Here is a 16,698-nt window from a genome sequence, read left to right as displayed (position 1 = left end):
GGCTACGCATCATTGCCCGAATTCCTCCGGCTGAACTTTCGATTCGCAGCCCACGGCTGCGTAACTGCCGGCCTTTTGTGTGGCAGCTTCCTCGCTTGACCACTCGTCCACCGTATCTTCACCAACCGCTGTAAGTGTTCATTTTGGAATAAACTCGAACAAAGAGCCCTTCTGCGCCTGCCCGAGGCTGCCGTGGCTAGACCAGCAGCCAAGGGTTGGCCAGTTCCCCTCTGGAACAGAGCGGTTCTGGGCCATAAATTCAGAGTCTCATTTCGTCGGAGATTCAGCGAACTATTTCAAGAATGCATTCAAAACTTCTACAGTAATTCAAACAAGGAACTAATTTACGAAGTTCTCAAGAAATTTCTTCAGAACTATTTCGGTATTTTTTTGGAATGCCTCCAGAAAATTCGTTGGAAAATCTCATGAATTGATCCTCAATTTCTATAAGGGTTTGAAGAAATTCTTCTGGAACTTCTCCAAGAAACCCATCAAGACTAGTTTCATTGTACCTTTACTCCTTCAAATTCCGTCTGGAGGAATAAACCAAAGCAGTTCCGGAAGGCTTTAGGATACTTCGAAGAATTGTGAGAATTCGGAGGAATTCCAGGAGGAACTTCCGGAGGAATTCCAGGAGGAACTTCCGGAGGAATTACAGGAGGAACTTCCGGAGAATTGAGGAACTTCCGAGGAATTCCAGGAGGAACCTCGGAAGAATTCAGGAGGAACTCGAGGAATCAGAGAACCTGGAGGAATTCCAGGAGGAACTTCCGGAGGACAGGAGGAACTTCCGAGGAATTCCAGGAGGAACTTCCGAGGAATTGTACCTTTTACTCCTTCGAATTCCGTCTGGAGGAATATACCAAAGCAGTTCCGGAAGGCTTTTTGCAGTATACTTTAAGAAATTGTGTGAGAATTTCAAATTAAATTTCCGATAAATGTCTTGGAAACCTATTCAGGATTTGAGGTGTCTTGAAACAATTGCTGCGAAAACTTCTGAGAGCCCAAAAGATGAGGTAGGAGAATCAGTGGAAGATTCCAGTAACGAAACTTGGGAAGTACCAGGAAGAAATAAATGGATTTGGTTTAGATATTCTATGTGAAATTCGAAAGGAGAACAGGAATTATTGGGAGTTCTCAAAGTAATTTATGAAGAGTTTTGGAGGAATTTCTGAGTAACTCCAAAGCGAATTTCAAAAGAAATTCCAGAGAAAAACTTCCACGAGACTACTTTGTAATAAAATCTAAATAATCGAGGTACGTTTCTGAAGAAAGTCGTGGAGGAATTACGTAACAGCTCCTTTGGAATTTCTGGACTACAATTTTTTAAAGGACTTTGGAGGATTGCTCAGGAACTTCGAAAACAATCTTGCGGAATCCCCGAAGGAATTATCTGAGAGACTTGGGACGAACTCCTGAGGAACTGCCAAAAATTTGGAGGAAAACTGAAGAAATTAAAATATACTTTATGTGGAATTCTGGATGAATTTGGATTGAACTTTATAGGAATTCAGGGAAGAACTTTGAAGGAACTTTCCATAGAATTCTTGGAGAATCTGCCAAAAAATCATAGAGAAACTTTCAACTATTTTCCAAAACTATCTGGAGGATTTCTGGACAATTTCTAAAGGAAACAACTTCGAGAAAATTCTCGGTAGAATTCCTGGAGGAACTTAGAAGAAATTCTTGAGGAAACTTTAATTCCTGAAGAAATTTGTTAGAATTTTATAGAAATTCCTGGAGAAACTCCTGAAGAATTCATTGAAAGCCTGAAGGAATTCCTGAGGAACTCCGAGGAATCCTGGAGGAACTTCCGGAGGAATTCCGAGGAACTTCCGGAGGAATTCCTGAGGAACTCCGGAGGAACGGAGGACTTCCGGAGGAATTCCTGGAGGAACTTCGGAGGAATTCCTGGAGGAACTCCGGAGGAATTCCTGAGGAACTTCCGGAGGAATTCCTGGAGGAACTTCCGAGGAATTCTGGAGGAACTCCGAGGAATTCGAGGAACTTCCGGAGGAATTCCTGGAGGAACTCCGAGGAATTCCTGGAGGAACTTCCGGAGGAATTCCTGAGGAACTTCCGGAGGAATTCTGGAGGAACTTCCGAGGAACTCCGGAGGAATTCCTGGAGGAACTTCCGGAGGAATTCTCGGAAGAACTTCCGGAGGAATTCTGGAACTTCCGGAGGAATTTGGAGAACTTCCGGAGGAATTCAGGAACTTCCGGAGGAATTCCTGGAGGAACTCCGGAGGAATTCTGGGGAACTCCGAGGAATTCCTGGAGGAACTTCCGGAGGATTCCTGGAGGAACTCCGAGGAATTCCTGGAGGAACTTCCGGAGGAATTCCTGGAGGAACTCCGAGGAATTCTGAGGAACTTCGGAGGAATTCTGGAGGAATCTCCGGAGGAATTCCTGGAGGACTCTGGAGGAATTCCTGGAGGACCTCCGGAGGAATTCCTGAGGAAATTCCGAGGAATTCCTGGAGGAACTCCGAGGAATTCCTGGAGGAACCTGGAGGAATTCCTGGAGGAACCCGGAGGAATTCCTGGAGGAATTCTGAGAACTCCGGAGGATTCGGAGGAATCTGGAGGAACTCCTGAGAAATTCCGGAGGAACTTCCGGAGAATTCCTGGAGGAACTTCCGGAGGAATTCCTGGAGGAACTTCCGGAGGAATTCCAGGAACTTCCGGAGGAATTCTCGAGGAACTTCCGGAGGAAAATCCTGGAGGAACTCTGGAGGAATTCCTGGAGGAACTTCGGAGAATTCCTGAGGAACTCCGAGGAATTCCTGGAGGAACTCCGGAGGAATTCCTGAGGAACTTCCGGAGGATTCCTGAGAACTTCCGGGAGAATTCCTGGAGGAACCTGGAGGAATTCCTGGAGGAACTCGGGGAATTCCTGGAGGAACTTCCGGAGGAATTCTGGAGGAATTCCGAGGAACTTCCGTAGGAATTGTTGGAGGAACATCCGGGGGGAATTCCTGGAGGAACTTCCGGTGGGACCCGAGGAACTTCCGAGGACCTGAGAACTCGGAGGAATTTCTGAGGAACTTCCGAGAATCTCGAGGAACTCGGAGGAATTCCGGAGGAACTTCCGGAGGAATTCCTGGAGGAACTTCCGGAGGAATTCTGGAGGAACTTCCGGAGGAATTCCTGAGGAACTTCCGAGGACTCCTGAGGAACTTCCGGAGGAATTCCTGAGGAACTTCGAGGAATTCTGGAGGAACTTCCGAGGAATCCTGGAGGAACTTCCGGAGGAATTCCTGGAGGAACTCCGGAGGAATCCTGGAGGAACTCCTGAGGAACGGAGGAACTGGAGGAATTCCTGGAGAGCAACTAACTGAACGAAGTACAACATTACACACCTTGTTTCGCTAGCGTATAACAGCACAGATTTCACGTTAGAGTTGAAAATTCGTATGTTGGTACGTTCACCTATCTGTCTGTTTTTTTTTTCAAATATTTCTTAAACTCGTAAAGGCAGCCCTTGCTTTCTTGATCCGTGCGCCTGTGTCGATCTTGGTACCGCCGTCTGGCGCCATTTGACTATCAAGATATTGGAAGCTTTCAACATTCTCCACTGGTTGCCCGGCTACTGTGAAACTGGAAGGGGTCACCGTGTTTACATCCAACGATTTGGTTTTGTTGACGTTGATGACTAAGCCTGCCGACAAGGAGCGCTCGGCAAGGTCGTTGAGCTTACTCTGCATATCAGAGCGCCGTTGAGCGAGGAGTGCAACGTCATCCGCCAATTCGAAGTCGTTTTGTGCTCCATGGTTATGAGCTGCCATAACAGCCCGCGGTTTAGCTCACGCTCAATCGGAGCTACCAGAATTTCGTCGATTACGATGAGGAACAGTAACGGTGATAGAATACACCTTGCTCTCACACCAGGTACGACCCGGATAGGGTCGGACAAGACCATTGTGCAGTGCTCTACACGTAGAAGGCCTCGTGCACAATGTCTCGATGAGGGCCGATGATTTTCTCAGGAACCCCTTGCGCGTAGTCAATGAATACCAAGTACCAATACCAATACCTCTTAGAATTCGTTGACCTTCTCCAGAATGATGCGGAGCGTGACAATATGGTCCACACAGGATCTTCCGGCACGGAATCCGGCCTGCTGCCACCTGAGAGTTGCATCGATCTTCTCCTGAATCCGGGCTAGGATAACTTTGCGTATAACATTGAGAATGGTACACAGCAACATAATACTTCGCTAGTTATCGCATACAGTCAGGTCACTCTTTTTGGGCACCTTCACTAATATACCTAGCATCCAGTCGACCGGGAAAGTTGCGGCGTCCCAGATATTACGAAATTAACGATGCACTAGTTGAGCGGTTAGCTTTGAGCATCTCGGCTGATATGCGATCGACCCCTGGGGCTTTATTTGATTTCATGCTTTGGATAGCTGTTTGAATCTCTAGCAGTGATGGAGATTTGGTATTGACGCGTGTTATTCGTCGGATCCTAGGCAAATCATGCCGAGGTGGTGGTGGCCTGGGTGGCACTTGAAAAAGTTCTTCGAAGTGCTCGAACCAGCGTTTTAGCTGGTCAGTTGGGTCGATCAATAACTGATCATTCGCGTCTTTCACAAGCATCGTTGCATTCCACTTCGCCCGCTTAAGCATCGTGAGATATCGTAGAGGAGCCGAATGTCCCCGATTGCTGCAGCTCTCTTTCCTTCGTCGGCCAGAGAGTCTGCCCTCGCTCACTTGTCCCGTCGACATGAGCGTTTTACTTCCTTCTGAAGAGCCGAGTATCGTTGACAGGCTAAGACTTTGGCTCCTCTGGTTTTTGATCGCTCTATCGCGGCATTGGCTTCTCTTCGCTCCTCTATCTTCCTCCAGGTTTAATCGGTGATCCATTGTTTTTTCTGGGTGCGCAGTTCGCCCAGATTGTACTCGCTGGTGGCGACGAAGGCATTCTTGATGGCGACCCATTGGTCGTCCACGCTGCTACCTTCCGGGATATCTGCAGCACTCGTCTCCAGTTCTTCAATGAAGGACCGTTTCACCGTGGCATCTTGCAGTCAACGTGTGCTGAACCGTTGTTCAACTCTCTCCTCCTGTCGACGAGTCCGCGCAATACGCAGGCGTATTTCGCCGTTGAGGAGGTGTTTATTCCGTACATCAACAAGGCTCCGTTTCCATTTTCGTTTTGGCTCCCGAAAAAAAATTATTTGGGAGGGTTCGAAAATAAATTATCTTCCAAAAATTTTGTCTCTAGCGGAAGGGGGTATTTCCAAGTGGACATTGGACATCAAATATCATGGTTTTGTAACACAGATTCAATGAAAAATACTTACGCAGCATCTAGATACATTGGCCACTAATTTTTACCGGTAAATATGCTATATGATATTTTGGGGCCTTCCTTAGCCGTACGATAAGATGCGCGGCTAAAATACAAGACTATGCTGATTAATGCTGTATAAGATTCCCATTTCGGTGCAGGAAAGCATGCTCCGAAACACACTGTAGATTATTTGGAGAAATCAAAATCTTTGGAGAAAACAAATCGAGCTCAAGGCTCGACATTACGGAATTCTGGTTTATCATTATAATTGTACAATTGACTAAGCCGGGTACCTCAAATAGTTTCAAACGTTACGTGGAAAACCATATGCATTTAGAACAGTATTTTTTGTTTTACACTAGAATAGTTATCCATGATTTAATTGATGACTTTTTTTTCCCGATTTTTTGTATAATTTCAAGAAATTTCCGAGTTTTTCCGCATTTCCCGCATGGCCTTTCAATTCCCGCATATTTCCCGCATTTCCCGATTTCCTGACTCACTGGCCACCCTAATAAAGCTTATTGAATCTGTTCTACCTTCCTTTGTTAGTTTAATAAATTCTTCTCAGTAAATTTTCAACACCAGAAGCTAATAGAATAGCGCTTTTTTGATCATTTTAGGAAATCTGTGTTGTGTCCATTTGTCTGTGACAGGAATATACCGTTAAACCTTCATGACAATTAGTATATTATTCAGCATCAAACAGGCTTATTGCAAGCCAACAAGTGACCTTATTCCGTTGGTTTTGTAAAATATGACAAAAATCTATACTATGCCGAAAATTGATCCTCAGAAGAAATATTTTTCTTGATTGCACGACAATTCCCCGAAAACCAATTCCCCGAAGGCAATTTCCCCGAATGTAATTTCCCCGAATAACAATTCCCCGAATGTAACATTTCCCCGAATGTAACATTTCCCCGAATGTAACAATTCCCCGAATGAAACAATTCCCCGAACGTAACATTTCCCCGAATACTTCTCACTTCTTTTTGAGTGCGACACAAAGCGATTGGAGGATTTCTGATCCGGAGGTTGCGAGTTTGATTCTCGGTTCGGCTTAGGATGCTTCCGGGTGAGAAGCATTTTCGGCTCTTTGAGCACAGTGTGTTCATTGCACTTGCCACACAAGACATTCATGTAACTGGCAGGCACGGGAAAGCTTTCAGTAACTTTGAAAATGATAGTAGAACACTAAGTTGAAAAACAGCCCAAGGCGAAGTGACGAGATATTGCTTTCTTTAAATGTGTTAGTATCCTTAATATTATGTATTCATCTGCCCGGTTTAAAGCAAAAGGAAGTGACAATGTCTTCCTCAAATGAACACATTTGCCCGGTATAAGACAAAGAGGACAGATAGTCCCTGCTTTAAATGAACTCGTTTGTCTGAAATAAAGTGAATCAATGAGACAGTGCCTTCTTTAAATTACCCAGTCTACCCGATGTAATGCTAATGGAGGAGATAATGCCTTCTTTATATAAACTCGTCTATCCAGTATAAAGCGTCTCGAGAGAGGACGTCTATCTATAATAAGGCAAGAAGAGGAGATAATTCGTTCACTATAGGAGCGCGCTTGCCAGATATATTAAAGGATTGATATGGAGCAATTATATGTTTCAAAACTGCTTCTATGTTACACTTATCCAAGAAAAAGCCAATTTTAAGAACAATCTGAAAAAAAAAATGCCTAATGCTATTCTGAGAAAATGAATTCGGCAAAATATTTTTCGATAAAATATTATACATTCAATACATATTGCTAATATATTTTTTCCTTATTCTGGCCAAATTGGCATCAAAATATGAAAGCACATTAATCCTTATTATCATTCTCAATTCTGCTATTCAACATCGCTTTGGAAGAGGTAATATGAAGAGCAGGAATTAATACGAGTGGTACAATTTTCAATAAGTCCGTCTAGCTATTTGGCTTCGCCGACGACATAGATATTATGGCACGTAACTTTGAGAAGATGGAGGAAGCCTACATCAGACTGAAAAGGGAAGCTAAGCGGATCGGACTAGTCATCAACACGTCGAAGACAAAGTACATGATAGGAAGAGGTTCAAGAGACGACAATGTGAGCCACCCACCGCGAGTTTGCAGCGGTGGTGACGAAATTGAGGTAGTAGAAGAATTTGTGTACTTGGGCCACTGGTGTTGTGAGGACTAGTATTTGGCTGTTCTGGAAATGGATCACCTGAAAATGAAGACGGTGCCTTCTTGAGTCCGTAATAAACGCAAGCGAGGACATCGCGTTAGACTCGGGTGTCGATTCACCATAGATCGACTATAGAAGATCCAGCTGTGAAGAGATCGTTCGTTGAAGAATATGGATCTCAAGTAGTGGATGTTTGGGAAGGTGGCAGCGTAGAATAGAAGTGGGCGGCGAAGAATACTTTTTTTCGAAATCGGCGACATCAACTTGAATGAGCTGCGCACTCAGTGAAAAGAATAGATTATAAATGTAACCCGACTGGAGATTGAGAAGCGAATAGAATCAAAAGCTAAGCAACGGGAAGAATTAGATGAGTAAAGTACGAGTCCCGTCTACGGTATGTATATCTGTAAGTGGGAGTCGGGCGTTGCTGCAGGCAGGACAGGCTGGCGTGGATGGACATCCTGGCCGATGAAGAAAAGATGGCTGCAACAACCGAAGATTATCGCCTCAATAACTCACTGACTTAGAAAGCTGAAATGCTGGTTCGATCACTTCGAACAGCTTCTTATAGTCTCAGCTGCGTTCTTCGAAAAGCAGCCATCCGATGCAGGAAATCTAAAGGGGCTCCAAGGTCGATCGGCAGTTGGCGAAGGTGACCCTATGCTGTCTGTTTTGTCTGTCTGAATCACAAAGATCTGTTTGGCGCCCAGGGATGCAAGGGATTTTCAAATAGGGTCAGAGCTTTGTCTGACCTCATTCTGGTAGTCGTTGATGTGAGGCAAGGATGCATTTCATCTGCTCTGTTACTTCTCAGCGTAATCGAAGAGATCTTGGTGGGTGCGATTGACCGTGTATCATACCTTGAGCTGCTTTGGTTGTTATTGTTGTGGATATCTAGACGACTCTGATTTGGCTAATGAACACGAAACGCTATATTAGTATTCCGATGCTCTTTTGTGTATGCTTAACGAGCTGACCGTATGATTTGCCTTTCTCGTATACTAAGTATACGTAAAGGCTATATGATCACTCCAAAACCAAACTTTTGATAGAAGGCTCGGAGACCCATAGTGTTATATACCAATCGACTCAGCTCGACGAATTGAGGTGATGTCTGTTTGTGTGTATGTATGTATGTGTACAAATTTTGTAGACACACTTTTGGAACTTAGCATTACCTGATTTACTCGCAACAAGGTGCATTCGACGGGGAATGCGGGTCCCTTTTTTGCTATTGAAAATTTGCCTAAACCGACATTGCATTTCGGAGTTATTGAAAAATCATTGTTTTTTCCCTAAGGGCCCACCCTTGGAAAAAAATTCAAAACGATTTTTTTTTTAAGAATAGTGGGAATGCATAGTAATTAATGCAAAAGCATGCAAAATGATAGAAAGAATGCGATCTATCCCCCCAAAGTGCTTTTTTGACCTTTCCTATGTGATTCAGTACATTTTACGATGCACAAGAAAGGCATCATCGCCGCTAGGTGGAATATTTTGTTTTTTTTTTGCGGTGGGTCCACCATCAACGCCCGCAGGACTAGGTGGTTGAGTGTCAACGGAAAAAGCTCCTCAAACTTTGCAGTAGCCAGGCGATCGGAGGTCTTCGGATCTTGACAGTCTGATATCATCAGATGACGGAATTGGGATTGACATGGAACCATGAGTCAGAAAGGCTGAGGCCCCCTTCGCAAGTTTTCGAAATATTTGGAGACCCAACCGGATTGATCCACGCACCAAAAATCTAATGTACTACTCTATCGTGAAGCGTGTTGTGAGTAGGCAAAGACAACGCAGATGATGTCTAAAATTTATAATTCGAACGGACTTACAGTGCCGTGCCAAAAAGCCATGAAATATCGATAACAATAGATGTTCGAAAACGTGGATGGAAATGGGTCGGCCATATATTGCAAGGATAAGATAAGGATAGGATATAGACATTTTATGCCGATAGAGATATATGTTCGTATTTTTATTTAAAATACTCTTGGGGACACATTAATGATCTATAAATGATATATTTCGTATCAAGATAAAAACAGTAATGCATAAAGTTCAAAATTAAAAAAAAAATTTAAAAAAAAATTTTTTTCACCCTCTCAATTTTTTTGGAAAGTTGAAGGGGAGGGGGTGACATAAAATAAATTTATTATTTGTATCGGCCTAATTTTATTTGCTAATTATCTAATACATGCATTCATCTCTCAAGGTGTTCCGTGTTTTCTTAATACTATAATCCTGATTTGCTATGTTACATTTTTAGTTATTATTAATACATTTCAATTGCCTCTGGCAGTTAGGATTTTTCCTCTGGTTGAAGTTTCAAAGCGCTCGCGTTTTCGGGGGCACACCACTCGATACGGAAGCAACGCACAACTGTCATTTTTAGAAAAATATATTAAGCTCGTTTAGTGGAATGTATTAAACCGTCTAAGACGAATTAAGTACTGTCCATTTAATTCCACCAGTTAATTTTCGTTATCTTTGCAGATACGTATTTCGACCACAACAATAACAACCACAACAGTTGTGGTCGAAATACGTATCTGCAAAGATAACGAAAATTAACTGGTGGAATTAAATGGACAGTACTTAATTCGTCTTAGACGGTTTGTCATTTTTAGTTTTTCACGCATGCTGCGACGCAGCAAAGCTGAATCAGCAAAATTGACAGTTGTCCGCCGCCTCCGAATCGAGTGGTGTGCCCCCGAAAACGCGAACACTTTGAAACTTGGATTCTGTCAGGAGTGACCTTAAACTTAAACTAAACTTAATGTAAATTATAATAAGGGTACAACTGCCCATGATTTCATAGTTGACGTAACAACCATTTGAAATTTCTATGAATTTGACTTACTATACATTTACTGGGCTTTAGCCCCACCTAGGATGTAGTTAGCCCCCCCCCCCCTAGAAAATTTGTTACTTTGCATAAGTATTGCACATATCTATTGCTCTGATTATAAATGGGGGTAAATGCAGAGAATTGATTGTCTTCATTATCCAATCCCTCTCTTCGAAACACTACATCAAGTTGAATTTATTCCCCCAAGTTTTTTAACTTCGAGCAATTGTTTTGCGATAGAAATGAATAGGATATTGCATCATTGCCAGATATCATTTTCATGATTTTGAAATATCTAAGATTTTGAATAAATAAAGAAATTTGGATACAATACTGAACTTGGCTTGATATTGAGTAAACATGAAATTTTGGACAAGTTGTCTTAGTTTCAAATGGCATAGAATGCTTACTTTGTTTATGCTAAAATGCTAATGCTTTGGTTATCCTTGCTTTCCTAATAAATCCTGAGGCCTCATTGCGCATCTCCTTTCGACACCTCTTTCATATGACACCCCACCCCTCCTGGTTTTGCAGTGGACATTATCAGCAAAAGACCAAATGATCGATTTTCAAATTTTTCCAGTGTTTTGTGAGTAATTGTTATCTAAATCGAGCGTATGATTTTTAGCTTTCTAACTAATACCAATCCCAAAAGATGCAGCGCATTTCAATTATCACGGTAGGTTTCTTGAGATTGGTAAAACTCTTAGATTTCAAGGAGAGGTAACTGAAAGTTGAATAAGAAAGAAATGTGTTCTTTCGGAAAGATTTTAGGAACTCCGCAGGTTTATTTTGATTCACTAAGCTCCTATTGTCGCTACAGCAATTACCCAGTGAAAACGTCTCCGTAGGCATAAAAAATGTAGTAAGGCGACAACTCGTGCAGCTTCTCAGACAGTTTATTTGAAAAAAAATGCGTTAAATTTCTTCTATAAGTTAATTTGTTGCTAAATATTTTAACTAAATTGAAAATTTACGGCAAATAAGTTGTATTGGGATGTATAAAGAAATTATTCATATATTCTATAACATCAGTTGAGTCAAGCGAAAATGGTAAACTTTCTGTGTTGTGAGTTTGTGACTGTTGAAATAGAAGAGTTTAAAAAAAGTTAGCCCCCCCCCCCTAGAATTTTTTATTAGTTACGCCAATGGGTAATTCAATCGCTGGAACATTGACACGTTGCATGTTCCAAGTCTCTTCTAACTGTTTACGGTTTAAAATGTATTAGATTTGCGATGTTTGTCCAAACCAAATACATGCGGAAGTCCAATGGTTGTTAATCAAAAGTTTGTTTTTAAGACAAAGTCTTGATTTTCTGTTGATAAGTGGATATAGAGACACTTAATATATTTGTTGCATTTGGCTTGAATGCCTTCAATGTAATTTTTAAAAGTTAATTTATGATCTAGCAGAAGTCCTAATTATTTAGCTTCGCTAGACCAAGTTTTGGAAGCATTCGGGGAAATTTTCTATTTTTGCAAGTAAGTGGAGAGATTGTATAACATTTCACCGAAAACTATTTCGAGGAATTCATTTTCGCGGTTGAACATTTCGCGGAATAACATTTGGCGGTTTGTAACTTTTCGCGGTACTACATTTGGCGGATTGTACCTTTTCGTCGAATGACTTTTGGCGGAATGTACCATTTCGTGGAATGCACCGTTTCACGGAATATTAATTACAATAGCTTATTGTTCATTCAGCACTTCCACAATTATTACCTTAGAGGATTCTAAGCATTTCTTGCATTCGTTTTTTTACCGATAAATTTCCTAGACCGTTGAACCCAGAAGTTGAACCCAGTCTCCTAGTCTATGCTGAGTCTTGCTTGGCAGCCACGCACCTTCCCGCACGGCTAAAGAAGGCCTCCCAGCACATGTAGAAGCAATTTTTGAAATTTCTATAGCCCCTTACAAAACCTTTATTATATCTGGCAGACGGACTCCTCTCTTTACTTTGTTTCAAATAGGCGTTCTTTATGAATAATCCTCTATTTTTTCCTTTCGCCTTATACTGAGAAAACGTATTCATTTGAACATGGAATTATATCCTCCCCTCGCTTTGTACCGGGCAGAGCAATCATTTAAAGAAGGCATTACCCCTTCTTTCGCGTTATACCAGGCAAATGTATCCTTTTATAGAAGCACTACCTCTTCCTCCGCCTACCTGACAGATGCGTCCTTTCGCCTTATACTGGGCAGACGCATTCATTCACCATCTCATCACCTTATGTAGAGCACGCACTTAATTTTTTTCGCCGAGGCCGGCAAAATAAATTGCCGAGAATCCAACAGCTGAGAGCTCGGTAAAAATCTCGTTAAAAGTTCAAATTGCCGACTGGTCTGCAAAACGTGTAGTCATACCAGCATATAATTCTGCCGAAATTCAGGAAATTATTATTTTCTCTTGTTTTTCAAAAAGAATAAAAAAATTAAAAGCCAACAAATATACTAAATATATTTATTTCTGAAACATATTGGTCTAAAAATATGAATTTAGCACTTTGACATATTTTTATGAACTATTTTTTGGAGAATATATTTAAACTATGGAGAAAATATGTTTTTGCAATCTACTACAACTGACACGAAGGCTTCGCCCTTTGGCTGAGAGGCCCGTGTCATCTGCAAACAAAGATTTTTGACACCCTGCACAATAGGAAAAAAGGAGGTATTTTTGGCCAAAATTATGAATCCTGCAACAAATGGTGGTATTCATCATAAAAACATATATAAAAAAGAAAAATGATTGTACGAAAATTCCCCGAAAACCAATTCCCCGAATGCAATTTCCCCGAATGGAACAATTCCCCGAAAAAAGTACCTCTTGCAAACACATCTTCGCCATCGACTGTATGCGTCCGAAATCAGCAGCGTTAAACGATACGACCAAGAGTGTCTTATTGGGCATCATCAGCCCAATATCCTTTGGTAGTATTAGAGGTTCTTGATCCTCCAAGATCGCCAAGTGATTTCCATGGAAGCCCAAATAACTGTATTTTTTGTATAGAATCGCAAACAGTAATTCCGGTTGAAAGTGTTTTGGTAAATATTTCCTATCTTCGAAATCAAACTTATGTCCTGTATATACCTTCTCCAGAAGTATAAGGCAATGGTGGATGCGAATCCTTTTAAACAAAAAAAAAATGTGTTTGCCCAGAATGAGGAAATGGTGAATGTAGCTACTCTATAATACCCCAATCAACTCAAAATGCCTCCTCAGATCCCAGATATATATCCAATTTAACTCCATTGGAAGGTTCTGGACGACAAACTTTTCGTGAAATACGTGAAAGTCTTATTTCGAACAACAACGAATTGAAATTAGTGTTGAAAGAAAAATGGAAGAATATTCCGTCCCCCATTCTGGCTAATTTGGTCAGTTCCATGCCACAAGAACTATAGCCCGTCGTAGATACACAGGGGAATCCAACGAAATATTGGATTCCATTCTACAACTCCTGTTTTCGTTTCAAAAGCGCGCTAAACCTGACTAGGCGAATACTTTTTGAGCCCGTATTTAATGAATTGTTATGTTTTGTTACCTTTGTTTTTGTTATTGTTTTATTTTTCTGTTTGATTTTAAACCATAAAGATGAATTGATTAATTTACTACACAATTTGATCGATAGTTTTATTTTTTTTAGCTTACTAGATTCTATCTTTGACATTTTGTAGAAAACACACAGCTAGACGAATACTTTTTGGACTCACTGTAGGTACTTTGGTCGTTCCACAGATAAACTCTAGACCAACATTTGAAAAGGGCGTAACAGCCAAAATTTATTCTTTCTGATTCTTCGTCCACATATAATGGCAAAGAATCAGAAGGAATAAATTTTGGCTGTTACTCCCTTTTCAAATGTTGGTCTAGTAATGACAAAAATATCAACCGTCTAATATCTACACTGGTAGAAAAAACATTTTGATTTCCATAAGTTTTGCCTTATGAAACCCTAGAAATTCATTTTATTTTTGTTTCATAAGGTACTATTGGAATCCATAAGTCTGCCTTATGAAATGCATAGTTTTTTCTTGTGTAAAATCATCATAAGGCATTCTTATGAACATGCCTTGTTCATTTCAGCGTTCACCCTGACAGTTGTCGAAAAATGCGCGTTATCATTCAACCTGGAAATGACAACATTGAAGAAAAAGGAAAAAGTTAACTGTTGCAAATAAATATTAGGGTTCATTCACAAATTACATAACGCTAAAATTGACCATTTTCGGCCCCCACCGACCCCCTCGTAACATTTTTTGTATGGTAGGGGTTTGAGATTTATATAGGTCGTAACGCTCAGACAGATACCCTCCCACCCCCTAATGCGTTATGTAATTTGTGAATGGGCCCTTAAAAACGGAATAAATACAGCCTAATCAATCGTGAGATGCAAGGACTTTATAGGTAAATGCTGGGGGATGGGATCCAGCAGAAAGCGGCTGGAGCGGGCTTATAATTAGAAGTGTTTACAACTCTTGTGTATTTTGTTTTCTTTTCTTAAAGGCACTTACGATGAAGACGATGAGCACCACAAGTACATTCCGTTTGAGCAGCGGTACTGCGACGGACATGAACGAAACGGAAATCGGATACCTACTTATTCTTGTCGAAAATATGCAGGGAAAAAGGACAATGACTGATCCGAGTAAAAGCCCTGTGGAAAGTCCAACTTGCAGGTAATGTTGTTTAGCTGAATCGCTTTGTAGTAATGATGATGTAATTTGTTTTGTTTTCTCTCAGGACAGCATGTAAGCCAGAGTCATTAGGTGATTGCCGGCTCAAGATTGGCGAGAAACGGTTGGATGGGAGATACTTTTCCGGTCCCTAATCATCCTGCAGTCCTTCTGGAAGCGGCATTAGTTCGTCGTTGCACCTCCTGCCAGGAAAGGCAGCAAAAGTCCTCGGCAAAGCAATATGGTGGTGTAATGCGGTCTTGTTCCTCTGATAAGAGCGACTGGACCATAGCCGATTTAATCGGTGGCGTTCAAGCTCCTCTCGGCGACCAACATCACACGACGCAAAATTCCGGTGGTGCCTTCGGGTATTGTTGTGCCGAGTAACCGAGAGGGCCCTTCATTGGCTTGGCCAGTTAGGGCATTAGGCTTTCAGCGATCGTGTACGTACACGCACGTTTCACTCACACTTTTACTCGGTTTGTTTGCAACCACGAGCAGCTGTCACGGCAAAATCAAATGGGATTGTTTGCAACCACCAACCTGCGTTCGTGTTGGTGAGAAATGTCGGCGAGACCCTAATTGAACGCCGGCAGTCGAAGCAGGGCCGTCAGGTAAGATTTGTATAATCAATTCTTTGCTTGTTTTTGTAGGTTTGATGGAAGCGTCTTGATGTGACGATAGAGCGAGGGTAGTATGACATACATATGGTCGAAAAATCAGGTTGATATACCGTATGCTTGGCCAATTCCTGAGGCCTAGATGTCAAGACTTTCTTGTTCAGGTTTGATGGAGTGAGAGATCAACGGAAGATAAAGAAGTGAGTGTAATTATTGTTTATTATTTGTTAGTGTTGATAAGAAAATTATTTGGAGCTTTTAGTGGAATGTCTTCACTTGTGATAAAACGAGTTTGTACAATATTCCATTTAAATCCACCACTTGATTGTATCTTTGACAGATACGTAATTCGACCTCAACAGTAAGGCCATCTTCGGTGTCTAGTACTTGATTCTAAGTCGAAGTCGAGTCAAGTACGAGATACTGAAGACGGCCTTACTGTTGAGATCGAAATACGTATCTGTTAAAGGTACAATCAAGTGGTGGAATTAAATGGAATTGTTCAAACTCGTCTTTTGACAAGTGTATTTGGAAGTGTTAGAGGTGGTTTTCAATGAGTTGGTAGGGAGATCCCCTTCACTTGTACGGGAGTGGCCAAGCTTGCTGGCAAAAAGGCAAGGTTTAAAGATGATCGCTGACATAAAATTTTCATTTTGAACTAGAAAAATTATTTAAGCTCCTTTAAGTGGAATGTCTTCAACTGTCTAAGACCAGTTTAGTACAGTCGCGATTCGCTGGTTGGGCCACGACCTCGGCCCAACTAACGAATTCGATTTTTTAGTTGGGTCAACTGACAGCCATTTGAACACGTATATTTCGACTTGAACATCACAAATGATGTCCAGTGACGCTCAATCCCGTTTTCTGTGTTTACATTAAATTTTGACGTACGATTGCTTTTTAGTTGGGTCATGGCCGAACCAGCGGAGGCCCAACTAAAAAGTGACCCAAGTATTAAGATCCCAACCAGCGAATCCCGACCCGACTGCACTTTCCATTTAATTCCACTACGTTTTGTTATCTTTACAGATACGTATTTCGACCTCAACTGTGAGGTCGTCTTCATGTCTCGTACTTGATTCGT

Source organism: Armigeres subalbatus, chromosome 1 (genome assembly GCF_024139115.2).
Source record: "Armigeres subalbatus isolate Guangzhou_Male chromosome 1, GZ_Asu_2, whole genome shotgun sequence".
Classification (NCBI taxonomy): Eukaryota; Metazoa; Arthropoda; class Insecta; order Diptera; family Culicidae; genus Armigeres; species Armigeres subalbatus.
Note: the sequence above shows the minus strand (reverse complement) of the source record.